Raw genomic sequence first — 5,046 nt, 5'->3', positions numbered from 1 at the left:
GCTATGTGTTTAGATTTCCAATTCCTTTGCATCCTTTAAAGAGCTAAATTTAAGAAACTAACATTTCTTAATACAAAGTCATTTTTGTGTGAAGCAGCCCCCCAAGACTTTCTCGTTTTTCAAAATCCCAGAATTAAAGTTCTTTCATTTGCTTTTAAAGAATAGCACTTGAGGTTATTTTTTCCCTATCAAACCATCCAATGAATTCTAAAAACCTTCATTTTGATTTAAAAGGCTCCTGTGTAGTTCCTGTGTTGGATGTCTATCTATCCATTGTGCATTCAAGAACCAAGCCAAGATAATTGTTCAATTGAAGTGCATCAGAAAGCATTTACAGTATCATTGCTTTTCTCATACCGTTGTGTTCACATCATTTGTACCACTGGAGCAGGAGGAGCTGGGGAAGAGGGAAGGCAGAGGAATGACAAGGACACTGCACCCCTATGACTGTACGATCCCATCATGGCTGCTGATAGAAGCCTGGTGGGGGGAGGCAAAGGCCATCCAGTGCCAGATAGCAGAATGAAAGCCCCAGCATCAGAGGAGTAAGGCAAAACATGGTCATTACGTGGTCAATTGAAAGGTTGCAGTACTTCGGCATGCCTATCGCCTCTCCGATTCAAGTACAATCACCACTCTTCCAGACAGCTCTTTGTGCTTGGTGTCTGGTACCGTGTTACTGGAAGATGGCAAAGTTTGGCCTGACATAAACAGTATATAGGTTTCCCAATGGTTTAAGCAAGAGGATAAACAACTTAATCCAGCAAACAGACAGCAGGATCTTGTAACTGAGCAGGAGTATACTCATCAGTGGCTTCATTGCTGGGAATTGCTAGGTAAACAACAACAGAGATGAAAGCATTCAAATGCTTTAAACTGGGGGATGAGTTCTGTGACTCACATGACATGACTGAGGAATATTTAGAGCTCAAATGACATAACTTCTTTCTTCTGTGCAGGGTGTTATCAGCAGGGGAGTGTAGCAAATCACAGGGATTTTCACTGTGAGCTCAGCATAGGATCTTTTTAGGTACTGGAAACTCAACAGGCCCCCCATTGCTCCCTCCCCCACAGAAGTTCATGATGGAAATTCAGTACTTTTAAGCTAATGGCACTGTAGAGTGGGCCAACAAGCAAAACTAATTCATTCCTATCTTAGAGCCATTAAGTTGCTGCAGCTCCATTAGTGCCTGGGAAGGGAATGCGTAAGGCTGATCTGCATGGGACAGAGGAACTAAAAAATGTTCTGCTTCACGCTCCCCTCAAAGTGGGCAAACTCAGATTATCCCTTCCCTCCTGTCGTGGAGTAAGGGGGACAGGGGTCCTTCTGAGCTGGCTCCTTCTTACCAGGATGGGGTCTGAAGTCACATGTGTGGGATGCAAACACCTAGTAAATGGGGGAGGGGGAGATTTCCATTAACACAAATAGGTCAAAGCTAATGAGAGTTGGGGGCCCAACTCCTAACTCTCTGTTGTGCCTTTGATCATCTCCCTTTAGACTGGATTTGACAGACTTGAGTGAAATGGGTTGGAGTGGGCTTGGATTTCCATCTGAACCGTTCACTCTTTTCATTGTTGAGGCTGGTTGTGGGGGTTTGCTTCTCTAAGTTATTCTCGTGTGTACTGTACGGGGTTGTGATTTTATGGCACTCAAATAATATCTTAAATGCAAAAAATAATCTCATACTATAACTGTCCTTCAACTCTCAAACGAGTTTGCTTTTTTGTAAACTTATGGTTTTTAGGGAAACACTTTTAGAGGGAGCTGGGTCTAGACCAGTGATACTCAGACTGAGTCTCATGAGCTGCAAGCGGCTCTTTAAGGTGTCTCCTGTGGCTCTTTGCAGCATGTGATATTAAAACACTGGGTGATTTAACTATTAACCATTCTAAGTTGTTAACCAATCAGGATGCTTTTACTATATTATTAATCAGTTGTAGTTGATAAAATAATAATGCTTGGTCAGTCATTTTGCTGTTACTATTCATATATATAGTAAATGAAACAATGAATTCACACTACTGTGGCTCTAATGTTGATTGCTAATTTGGCTCCTGAACCACTGAGGTCTGAGTATCACTGGACTAGAGAGTGTGTATGGTCCCATGGTGAGAGCCTGGGACAGGCTGCAATGAAGTTCTCTGTTTGACTGCTGTAAATGCTGCTGATTTGCTTTGTAAGTTTGGGAAAGTGAGTTAACTTTCCTGCCTCAGTTTCCATGCCTGTAGAAGGGGGATGCCAATACTTTAAACCGGGGGTTCTCAACCTTTTTTTTTCTGAGGCCCCCCCCCCCAACGTGCGATTAAAAACTCCCCGGCCCACCTGTGCCATAACAACTGTTTTTCTGCATATAAAACAGAGGGTCGAGGCTAGTGGGTAGCAAGCAGGGCAATTGCCTGAGGCCCCACACAGGGAGTCCTGCGAAGCTAAATTGCTCGGGCTTTGGCTTCAGCCCTGGGCCCCAGTGAGTCAAATGCTGGCCCTGCTTGGCTGACCTCCCTGCAATCTGCTTGTTCTCGGACCCCTGCTTGAGAACTGCTGCTTTGAACCACTTCACAGCTGTTTTGAGGCTTAATTAATTAATGTTTGTAAAGCGCTTGAAGATGCTCCAGTGAAAGGCATATGTCCATATTATACACATTTTAATACAATTTAAACGACCCAGTTGAGAAAGGGGGTTGTGACTCAAAAGGAGAGCGCCGTCAAAGAATCAGCACTCTGTACATTTATCTGGTACATTGGCAGCTATCCAGACATACCCAAAGAGATTTACTTTAGAAATCAGGCTAGAAATCTCACGGTGGCAGGCTGTCAAAGAAGATGCCCGGTTACTTCCGAGTTACTGCTGCGACTCCATGAGCTCGAGAAACACTGTGAGAACCGAGTTGTTCATGGTGGTTTGCCATCTCCTCCCCCTGAGCCAGTGATACACACACACACACTTTATGTTGGGGTTTGTTTTAAGTTCTGGGCAAAGGTTTGGGCCATTCCTTCTGGTATTAGAACTCTGTGGGCTAGAGCCGGGTTCTCACAACAAAATGTTTTTGATGGCCTCAGAGTGCGGCCACCAGCTTTTGCTGGTGGCCACTCTGACAAATTTTCCTAAAATGCTTAATTAACTTTAGGAAAAACAAATAAATATGCACATATACACATCCAAATCATTGCAATTTATTTATGTAGGGTTTTTTTTTTTCAGACTCAATAATAAAAATAATGTACAGTTGTATGTTGGTGCTCCTGGCCCTCGCTGCCTCTCCTGGCCCCCCACCTGTCACTTGTGGCCCCCGCTGCCTCCTCCTGGTCCCTCCATTGCCCCCCAGGCCCTACTGCTTCCCCTCTCCTCCACTGCCCTGAGCTCCCTTCTGCAGCCTTGCACTCCAGGCTCACCCCACTCCTTGCCTCTTGACCACGGCGCCGGGTAAGGTTGGCACTGCTGTGCTGGGCTGAAACCCAGACCCCACGGCCGGAGCCGGGAAGGGGAACTGAAGCCCGGAGTCTGCCGCCAGAGCTCCAAGCCCGAAAGGGGGAAGGGGTTAAGCCTGCCCCCAGAGCCCCTGGGCCCTGCAGGGAAGGGCTGCTGCTTTGCCCCCTTTCCCATTCCTGCTCAGGATGCCGTGGCCACAGGAAAAACCCCTGGTGGCTGCATGCGGCCACAGTGGCTGCATTTGAGAAACACTACTCTTCACGAGTGCCCAGGAGGGGCTGGAGCACTGCAAAGAGCCTCTCCCACATTGCATCACCCATGTGAAGGCAGAGCTCAACAGGGACCACTCAATCTTTGATCCCTTCAGGGAGCAAATCATTCCAAGGAGGGGCAGGGGGAAGCTGGGGCCACCATGCACTGGCCCACAGAGGAAAGCCAGGACACTGGGGTGGGAAGGGGGGAATTGGACACTCTAATGCAGTGGTTCTCAGCCTTTCCAGATGACTGTCCCGCTTTCAGAGTCTGACTTGTCTTGCGTACCCCAAGTTTCACCTCACTTAAAAACTACTTGCTTACAAAATCAGACATGGAAATACAAAAATATCACTCCACACTAGTACTGAAAAACTGCTGACCTTCTCCTTTTTACCATATAGTTATACTATACATCAATTGGAATATAAATAGCGTCCTTACGTTTCAGTGTGATTTTTGAAGCCATTTTTCACTTGTGAGCCTTGTCTGAAGCCAGAGCCCCGGGCAGTGAGGCTGAAGCCCGAGCCCCACCACCCAGGGCTGCAGCCTGAGCCCAGCTGCCAAGGGCTGAAGCATTTTACTTTGTTTCGTGGGGCCCCCTGTGCCACAGTGCCCCAGGCAGTTGCCCTGCTTGCCATCTCCTAAGGCCGGCCTTGCACTTGTGCCCCCATAAACTCGTCTTCTGACCCCCTCCCCAGGGGTTGCAACCCCCAAGTTGAGAAACACTGATCTAGATGAGTTGAGTAACCCTGGAAGACCTCTGCGTACCCCAGGGGTACGTGTACCCCTGCTTGAGAACCGCTGTTCTAATGGATAGCATGCAGTGTGCACACTGAGCAACTCCAGGAGTGATCAGGCACAATCTCCCTGATGCTCCTATTGGAGCAGCACAGCTCTCCAACGGTGCGTACAGGCTGTCTGTGTGTATGCCACGCTATCTAGACCTTTATGTTAGCTGCATTGGTTTGCTTAGCCCTAAAGGAAAGAGAAAAGGTAACAGAGTAGTGGATTTCCCTCCAGGCTCATGTTGCCGTCCTATTAGAAATACACTCCAACCAAAACCCTGGATCCCAAACTTGAGGAGGGTGGGGGTGGGGGTCAGGATTTGGCTCTGAATATTACAGCTCAGCCTCATTTCTAAACTCCATTAGGAATAACAGCAGATGTGTCTGTGGGAGCTTTCGCTCCTATTAGCTGCTGGAGCCGTGAAGCATAAACTGCTGATGACTTTGCCATGAAATACCACTTTATTTTGTTAGGCCAAAGTTCCCGTGGCAAGCTATCGGTGTGTATTTATATTTGTGCTGTATGTATATATCAAATATTTCTGCCACGCTTGCACGTTCAGCCAGTTTGGTAAGAC

General features: G+C 47.2%; 1 non-coding gene across 1 annotated transcript; it reads right to left on the bottom strand.

Moving 5' to 3' along the window:
* Window positions 1-316: 316 nt before the first annotated feature.
* Window positions 317-380, bottom strand: LOC112120576. The gene has a single exon (XR_002909205.1). It is a non-coding gene; the product is annotated as a small nucleolar RNA Z39 (small nucleolar RNA).
* Between the last annotated feature and the right edge of the window lie 4,666 nt (window positions 381-5,046).

This window comes from Terrapene carolina, unplaced genomic scaffold (assembly GCF_002925995.2).
Source record: "Terrapene carolina triunguis isolate 2854851 unplaced genomic scaffold, T_m_triunguis-2.0 Scaffold102, whole genome shotgun sequence".
Taxonomy (NCBI): Eukaryota; Metazoa; Chordata; order Testudines; family Emydidae; genus Terrapene; species Terrapene triunguis.
The sequence above is the reverse complement of the archived record's forward strand: the minus strand, read 5'-3'. Positions and strand labels throughout refer to the sequence as shown.